A 9,515-nucleotide genomic window follows, 5' to 3' on the forward strand; every position below is an offset into this window, starting at 1 on the left:
GTGTGTGTGTGTGTGTGTGTGTGTGTGTGTGTGTGTGTGTGTGTGTGTGCTGACGGTGGTGGTGATTGAAACAGGGTCTTACCATGTAGCTCTGACTGGCCTGGAACTCTCTATATAGAACAGGTTGGTCTTGAACTCACAGAAATCCACTTGCCTCTGCCTCCTGAGTTCTGGGATTAAATACATCCAGCTGCTCACTGTCACTGGGATGTGACCCAGGAAGGCAGCTGCCGAATTAAGAGCAAGGCACGTGCACAGCTGTATTTCCCAAAGCAGCCCTGACAATTTCCACTCGCACTGGCTACTCTCCGCAGAGTTCTGGTTGTTTTCTGTGTCCACTCGTGCTTGGCCAGATGTGCTAGCCATCACTGCGATGGTGGGGATTGATGCCGCTGGTGATAATGATGGTGGTGGCCATGGCAACAGGGACGGCTTTGCTCAGCTGTACTGTAAGGGGATTTCTCTCTCTGGACCACAAGTTCCATCCCCAGGGCGTCTTGCTCCAGCAGCTGTGCTCTGTAGAGCCTGAAGAGCCCACCCCTCTGCTTCTGGCCTCTAGCACTGTGGTCTTTAACTAAGGTGTCTCCATACTGCGCCCCGTGAGTGCCTCGCAGCTGTGTGTGTGTCCCTTCCACCTGGAGCACCCCCACTTCAAATGGCAGCCCCAAAGAGCTTGGGCCACAGGACACTCCGGAGGGGGAGGGAGGAGGGGGAAGGGGAGGAGGGCGAGGAGGAGCATGGGAGGGAGCTCTGCTCCGTGACCAATATGTTATTTATGTATTCATCTGAGGACCCTTCTTAGCTTATCAGACTCAAAACATTGGGTACACATTAAAAAGTAACCAGAACAGGTAGGCAGGAGGAGATCAGGAATTCAAGGTCATCCTCTGGTGTGTAGAGTTTGAGGCCAACCTGAAACACTGTCAAAAAGAAAACAACAAATCCCTCAAAATCCTAAGTGCTAAAATTGTAAAGACTTTAGTGGAAAACCCAGGGGAATTACCTGGGGTTCGGCAAGCATTTTAGTTCTGACACCATGGCATAAGCCGCCAAAGGAAACAAGAGGGCAGACTGGACAGACAGCGATGCCAGGGACTTTGTGCTTCACAGGAAAAGACACAGGTGTTGCCTGTAGTTCCCCATGCTCTGCAGGTCCTACTGTGGACCACAGGTCTGAGACGGGACCTGCCTCTGGACCATACAGAAGCCACCAGAAGCAGGGAAAAGCAGGCAAGACTTGAGGGGAGTGTGGTCCAGACCACACCTGGAATTCAGACTGGTCTCCAGAACCCTAAAAGATACGCCTCTGGTGTTTGTTTCGTTTTATTACCCCCCCCCCCCACAGTTTGCAGGTTTGTTTGTTTGTTTATTATTTTTATTTTTTGTCATGCTAGCCCGAGGAAATGATGACAAGGATTCAGATCCAAGACAGCAAAGCTTAAGAAGCAGCCCCACTGCCTTCAAGGCTTCCCTCTTGACTCTCCCCACATCCCTCCAAAACCTCTGCCTCCTCAGTCCCCAACTGTCCCTCTTAAGTTTCTACCAGCCCTCCTCCTCTTCCTGGCCTTTACAGCCGGCCTTCCGTGAAGTCACAGGATGTGGTCACATCTCTAGCTCCTCTCCCTCCATGCACACTTTACCCCTGAGCCAAGCAGGCTTTCCAGGGGATGGGGCTGAGTGGGTCACGGCCCTGCATGTGCCCTGACAGTGTCTTCCCCCCGGGCACACATGTGATACAGAGATATACACGCGAGTAAAACACTCATATATGTAAAATAAATCAAGTTTCTTAATTTAAAAATTTCGAACTATCAAGCAACTAATAGGAAAGCTACTGAAGATGATCTATGCCCCAGGGTATCAGATATTCAGCCAGGATCAAATTCTTTCTAAATTATTTATTTAAGGTGTGTGCATAGGAATCTGAGCACATACATAGCACAGCCCCCGTGTGGTAGTCAGAAGACAACCTGCAGAAGTCAGTTCTCCCCCTCAGTCTTGTGGGCCCCAGAGTTTGAACTTGGCTGCAAGTACCTAACCAAGTGACCCAGGCCAGCAGACCTCTGTGAGTTCAAGGTCAGCTTGACCTTCATAGGGAGATTCAGGACAGTCAGGACTACACAGAGAGATCCTGGCTCAAGCAAAACAAAACAAAAATCTTCCGAATAAGCTCCAGTTCCGGGCTGGCCATTAAACTCCCTGTGATTGATTATCAGTAAATGTTTGATTTGAATACCCACTTTATCCACCCTTGTACCAGAAACTGTAAACATCTTCTTAGGTTCAAAGAGGTCATGTGTAGAAAAAGCTTAAGTCCTTCCACAAAGCAGTAATGTATAATTCCCAAGCTGAGTGACTCCCACGGTTATGTCATAAACAAAAGACGTTAGATTCAACAGGGCGCGTGTCGTATTCTTCAGGGTATGAGGAGCACGGGGCAGGGGTGTCACTGGTAAAGCGTCTGAACGGTGTTCACCCTATTGTCACAGGACCTGAAGGCAGATGCGGGGACCCGTTCAGAGCATCTTCCACAGGACAGTGCTGTCCACATGAGCGTGTCCACTTTGAAAAGTCATCTGAGTGTCCACGTGTGATTTTGCGGAGGGAGGCATGTGTACTATCTCATAATAAAATTTCCAACAGCAGAACCAGAATGAGCAGAAACAGAGTGTAATGCTGTGGTCAGGGGTGGGGTCGAGATGAGTCTCAGGCCTGGCCAGCCCAGCCCAGGGTCCATCCTGGCTGACATACTCCCTCCCCCTTTTCCTCTTTCCTGGGTTTTCCTTGCTTCTCTTGTTTGCACTTCAAGGAGACACTATTTCTCTCTTGGAACAACCCAAGCCCCTGTGCATGCTAAGAGCACAGTCTTCCACCGAACCACAACCCAGCCCTTGGCTTTCTGAGACAAGGGCTTGATATGTAGCCCAGACTAGCCTCAAATTTCCAATCCTCCTCCCCCGCTTCCTGAGAGCTGGGGTTCCAGATGTGTGCCACCACGCTGACAAGGCCCACCTTAAGCATCCACAGCTAAGCCCTAGGTGTGCTGAGGTAAAGAACTCACAGCCTGTGGCCTCAAGGAACCCACAGTCTGTCAGGGAGTCAGGCCTGCAAAGCAGCCAACTCAGTCTACAGCCTAAGGGTCCCTGAAGGACATCCCTCTGAGGAGACAGATAGGGAAATTGACCAGGGAGGACGTCTCAAAGCGGCAATGTAGGGTCAGCTCTGAAAACGGGTGCTGCTCAGGAAGACTACAGAGGCCGGGTGTTCCTGGCAGAGGTAGCAGCCAACCACTGATTCCTCCCTTCTCCAGCCATGTGGACGTATTCAGAGGTGAATGTGGAAAGGGGGAGCCAGGTGCGATAGCATTTGCCTGTAATCTCAGCACTCAGAAAGCAGAGGCAGGAGGATCTCAAGTTTTGGAACAGCCCATGCTAGAGAGAAAATATCGGCCTAACCTAAGAACCTTAGTGAGAAGAGAAAAAAAAAATGAAAAATAAGGAGGCATCTCAAGAATGAAGGTGGAGCACGGGCCCATGTTCTTCTGGAAGAGACAACTATGTTCCTAACTGTAGTCCAGACAGAAAGACGAACAGTCCTGAGAGCTGGATGCCAGGGCGAGGCTAAAATGTCCTGGGATTACAGATGTGTACGGATATTTCTGCTTGGATCAGACCCTAAAAGAGCCTTCAGTAAGAATGTTTTTGGAAGGGGGTGACTGGAGAGATGCTCAGTGGTTAAGAGTTTTTACTGCTCTTGCAGAAGATCCCAGTTCAGCCCTTAGCGCCCATATCAGGAAGCTCACAACTCCCTGTAAGTCCACTTCCTCCTCGGGTACCCACTCGTTTTTCATAGACATTAAAAACAGTGAAGAACCTTATAGGACCAAGGAGGGGGCTTACTTGGTAAAGTGTCTATCTAGCATGTATACCTTGTTCTTCTTTCCTTGGGCTTGGCACCATGTTGCCTGTTGGTAGCCATTTCTTAGGATGGCCTGGTAGCTGCAGGTTCATGTAACTGGCAGTTTCTCATCCCCACCTGGTCTTGCAGTTGCTTTAAAAATAAACGCTCAGAGGCTTAATATTAATTACATAATAATTTGGCCTAATAGCTCAGGCTTATTATTAACTAGCTCTTACAGCTTAAATCAACCCATTTCTATTAGTTTATATTTTACCATGAGGCTCATGGCTTGTTACTTCATATCTTGCTTCTCCATCTGCTGCTTAAGTTTCCCAAACTCCGCCTTCTTTTTCCCTTTATCTTTGCTTGGATTTTCCGCCAAGCTCTATTCTGCCTGGCTATTGACCAAACCAGTTTCTTTATTAACCAATGGTAATAAAACATTCACAGCATATAGAAGGGTATCCCACATCAGGTTCAGGCCCTCTGACTACTAAAGCCAGTGGGAGCTGTACCTTCATCACTGGCTCAAGTTCCTTAGCCAGTCTGTCTTAGTCAGGGTTTCTATTGCTGTGAAGAGACACCATGACCACGGCAGCTCTTATAAAAGGAAAACATTTAATTAGGTAGGCTTACAGTTTCAGAGGTTTAGTCCATTTTTATCATGACAGGAAGCATGGCAGCATGCAGGCAGACATGATACTGAAGAAAGAACTCAGTTTTACATCTGGATCTGCAGATGGCAAGAAAAGAACTGGCTTGAACTTCTGAGACCTCAAAGTCCACCTCCTTGTGACACACTTCCTCCAACAAAGCCACACCCACTCCAGCAAAGTCACACCTTCTAATAGTGCCACTCGCTATAGACTAAGTATTCAAACACAGGTGTCTCTGGGGGGGGGGGCATTCCAATTCAAACCACCACACAGTCACTATGGTATAAGAGGAAGGAACCATGCCAATGATCCAAGGTTTCACCCAACACTACATGCCCAAATCTCAGAGACTGACCGCAGGAAGGCTGTCTCCTTAAGTGAACACCACAGAGAATTGATACAGGATGTGGGAGGTGGGGTGTCTTAGTTACACTTCTATTGCTGCAGGAAGACACTATATCCAAAGCAACTTACAGAGGAAAGAGGTCATTGGGGCTTAAGGTTTCAGTGGGTGCGTGCCTGACCATTGCGGCAGGGCAGCATGGCTATGGGCAGACAGGTGTATCACTGAGTATTGAGAGCTTATAGTTTGAGACACGAAATGAGGCAGAGGGATCTAATTGGGGATCGTGTGGGCTTTTGAAGCCTCAAAGCCTATTTTCAGTGACACACCTCTTCCAATAGGGCCAAACCTCCCAACCCTTCTGAAAGAGTTCCACCAACTCAGGACAAAACATTCCAATATATGAACCTATGGGAGCCATTCTCATCAAAACCATCACGGGAGGCCCCAGAGTAGCCAACAGCAAGAGGTCATCCCTGTCTTCTCTAGGGGCAGGGTGACCTGGCATAGGAAGCATGCAAGTGACACCTATGGCCAGGGTTTGTGGGTCTCACAGAGCTGACTTGAATCTCAGCCACAAACTCTGGGTAGCTCTGTCTGTAAAGCCCCTCTGCCCTAGTCAGCACAGGAAGGTCCTGGGGTTCATGCAGACTCTGACGTCCTAAGGTGGCGAGACTGTCCCTCCCACACTGGGCAGTTGGTGGCTCAGAAAAAAGACAAAGCTATGTTTTGCCAGGAATGTTTCGTATATCTCTTTTCCTTCTGAGAAACATTCCTGTCTTTCCTGTCTTTCCCTACACGGCAGACAGAGTTGCTACCTCCCAGATGAGGTCAGCGGCGGTCCTGACAACCGCAGCATCTCGGATGCTGGGACTACCCAAGGGCTCGTGCACACAAGGCCAGCAGAGCTTCTCCTGGCTCCTTCCTCCGAGCACCGCCTTCCCTCCTGCTTGTTGCAGGGCAGAAGGAGCAGCCAGGAAAAGCACAAGACAGTCTGGTGACAGAACATACCAGCTTCCCGTCTGGACTCTGTCCCTGAGCCCGGGGCACAGTCCTTCTCAGATTCCTGTGCATTCTGTCCCTGCTTTTCCTCATAACTCAGAGATAAATAATTTCATCCCCATGCATGGCAATTCCTGGGCAGTTTCCTGCTGTTGCACTGCTTTCTGCTGCATTTGGAGTGGATTGGAATCGCATCCTCCAGAAGACACACGCAAATCAACCCGCAACGTGACTACATTTGGGACCAGGGTATTTGTTCGTACTATCGAGTTAAGACAAGATGATAGTAGACCAGGAGTCTAGAAACTGATACCTTCTAAGAAAATAAGGGCAGAGGCACACAGAAGGAAGTCAGTGCAGAAATATGGCCACGTAGAGAGAGGCCGGTAAAGATAAAAGGCAGATTAGAGGGGTGTGTAAGGTCAAGGAACACCACTAATTAATTGTCCACAGGTGTAGAAGCCAGGCTCAGGTGAGGAGAGCCCTCCTGAGAGCCTCAGTACAGCAGTCCTACAGACGGACGCAGGCTTTTGCACTTCCGGCCTCTGGAACCGAGAGCTTGCACTACTCTGCCTGCCGCTGCTCGCTATGGCCACCGTGAGAACTGAACACAGACGTTCGAGAGAGCTGACTGGAGGGGGCTGGTGGACAGCTGGCACTGTAACTCTGTTGGTAGAATGCTTGCCCCGTGTGCACAGCTCTGGGCTGGAGCCTCAGCGCCACACACACCTGTAATTCCGCACAGGCAGGAGGCAGGAGGATTAGAAGTTCAAGGTCGTCTGCAGCTACACAGAGACTTGGGGCGTCATGGGATCCCTGAGTCCCCCATCTCAAAAAATAAGTTAATATAGTTTAAGAAAAAGAGTGGATAACTATGGGTTCTGAAAAGCACCCTCAAACTGTGTGGAACAGGGCAGACAGCCTCACATCTGCCTGGTTTTCCACAGACAGGCAGGAGAGGCCAGGAAGTGGCTCAGGCCCCAGGCAGGGTGCAGGGAGACAGCAACCACTACCTCCAGGGGCTTGATCACTGTCGTGAGGACAGTGCCTTCAGCCTGCCTGTTCCTAAACAAACTCCGGAGATGTTAAATTGGGGACGAACAGGCCTGAATTAGGGAGAACTTCCAGTCATCAAAAACTTCCCAGGAGCGGGAAGGTAAGGACAATCTGACTTACAATAGATGATGAAGGTAGAAGGACTAAAGAAATGACAGAAACTCCCCCACCATCTGGGGTGTCGTCACCTGGCTCCTGACACCCCTCTGCAGTCTCCTTGCCAAACCTCTACCCATCTCATGCCAAGATCCAGCCACCGTGAAGTCCTGCATAGGCCCAGAAGAGAGGCTACAGCCCAGCTCTGTGGCTTTTGTACGAGTGGAGCCTCTTTTCAATAGCTTACCCACCTTCTGTTTGAGTGTTCCTTCAGTGCTACAGCTTGAATGGGATGCGTCCCCACACCCCCCAGACTCAAGAACACTGATGACATTGTTCTGAAACAGTGTCTCAAAAGTGCTTCCAGATTTGGAAGACAGCCCAGACTGGACCTCTTCATCCTCCCTCCTGAACCCTGGGATCACAGGTGCGCACCACATGCAGGCTGGCTTCATCACTTGGCTAGCTTCTACTCACCGTGAGGATTCATCACAGGTACTGCCCCTCCTCCAGGAGCCTCCCGCCACATCCATCATCTCGGTTTCCACAGCATGATGCCCTTACCGCTACCATGTGCCTGCCCACAGCGCTAGGGTTAGCTACAAAAGTGTCTGGTCCCTAGCCAACTGGGAGGTTGGATGTGGGTAGGATACTGGCTTCCCATTTCCGTCTCCCCAGCCTCTGCTAGAGAGTAGGCCCATGGTACAGAATAAATAAAACCATAAATGAATGACTTCATGGCTGAGTCATTATGTCTCATCTGCATGGCTAAGAAGAATCTGGCAGAGCTGTGCTGGGGCCAGGACCCCAGGAGCCAAAGGGAGTGCTGAGAGCAGGAGGCCCCATGGCTCCCTAGCTCTGGCTGCTGTCTTCTCATCCCACTGCTCTGCTTGTGTCTGAAGACCCAGCAGGGCAAACAGGGGCTTGTATGTAAGGCTAACACAAGCCAGGGAGCCGGGAAGCCGATGAGGACGGGCAGCCCAGAGCTGGGGATCTATCTGCCAGTGTGGTGTGTCCGTACAGAGCCCAGAGCTGGGGATCTATCTGCCAGTGTGGTGTGTCCGTACAGACTCGTCAGAGATCTGCAGCTACTCTGCCCTTCCTGGGCACTTGGTTAGGTACAGAGGAAGAGGTGGGAAACAAGGGGAGGCAGAAGGGCCGAAAGTGGGAGGAAGCCTTCTGAACTGTGACAGCGCTGGGTGTGACCCCTTACAGAGGAGCACAACTTCGCTGTTTCCAAATTCATTAAAAATTCTCTAGAATTCCTTATCTTTGGTTGGAGAGGCGACTCGGAGGTTAAGAGTGCGTTCTGCCAGAAGACCCTGGTTCCGTGGCCAGTACCCACAGTGGCAGCTCACAATCATCTGGGACTTCAGCTCCAGGAGATCTGACCCCCTCTTCTGGCCTCTGTGGGCTCCTGAGCACGTAATACACAGAAACTCATAATACCCACAAATTAAAAAAAAAAAAATCCTTGTTTGATTTTCCCTTTTAAACATGGTTTAGCTCTGCAGCTCAGGCTGGCCTCAAACTCCTGGCCTCCCTCCAGAGTTCTGGGATGAGAGTCGTGTGTAACCACACTGGGCCTTAATTTATGTATTGTTTCTGGGCATTTCTAGTGGTTTCTCTAGTGGTTTAGTGGTTTCACGGTCTACTTGGAGTTAATATTGCATCATTTGGTGGGCTATTTTCTGCTGTTTACTGCCCTCCAGTCCTTCACGCTGTCACTGACACGTGTGTCAGAACTCCATACTCCGTAAACTCCACAGGGCAGTGCTGTGCTGTGCCCTTCAGACAGCAGCATCTGTCTAAAGGGATTGAGAAGAAGAACAGCCACATTGATACCTTGGTTGCTTCATTCTGTTCTGAACACGTGTGCTTTAAGAAGGCAACACAGGGCTTTGGGACGTGCATTCTCTCAGTTTTGTTTTCCTCTGTTGACGCCTTCAGTTTATTTTCACTTTCTTGAGACAGGGTCTCATGACAGCAGCATGGCCCGTGACCCGCTCACGGCACAGTGAAGGACGGCCCTGGACTTCTAACCCTCCTCCTCTGCTGGTGTTGGGATTACAGGCATGCGCCACCACCCACGGTTTATGTGGTACTAAGACCCAAACCTGGGGCCTCTTGCACGCTAGGGAAGCACTCTGCCAACTGCGCCACATCCCCCGACCCTCATCTTCTTTCTACCCTTTTCTAAGTAATGGATTCTTTTAATTTAATCCCAGTACTTGGGAGGCAGAGGCAGGCAGATCTCTGTGAGTTTGAGGCCAGCCTGGTCTACAAGAGCTAGTTCTAGGACAGGATCCAAAGCTACAGAGAAACCCTGTCTTGAAAAACAAAAAAAACAAAAAAAATTTTTTTTGAAGTCACATTTTATTTATTTTTGTACACACATGCCATGACCCACAGAGGACAACTTGGGAATCGGTCCCCCCACTTCCACTCTATGGGTTCTGGGG

Source organism: Microtus ochrogaster, chromosome 7 (genome assembly GCF_000317375.1).
Source record: "Microtus ochrogaster isolate Prairie Vole_2 chromosome 7, MicOch1.0, whole genome shotgun sequence".
In the NCBI taxonomy this organism is placed as follows: domain Eukaryota; kingdom Metazoa; phylum Chordata; class Mammalia; order Rodentia; family Cricetidae; genus Microtus; species Microtus ochrogaster.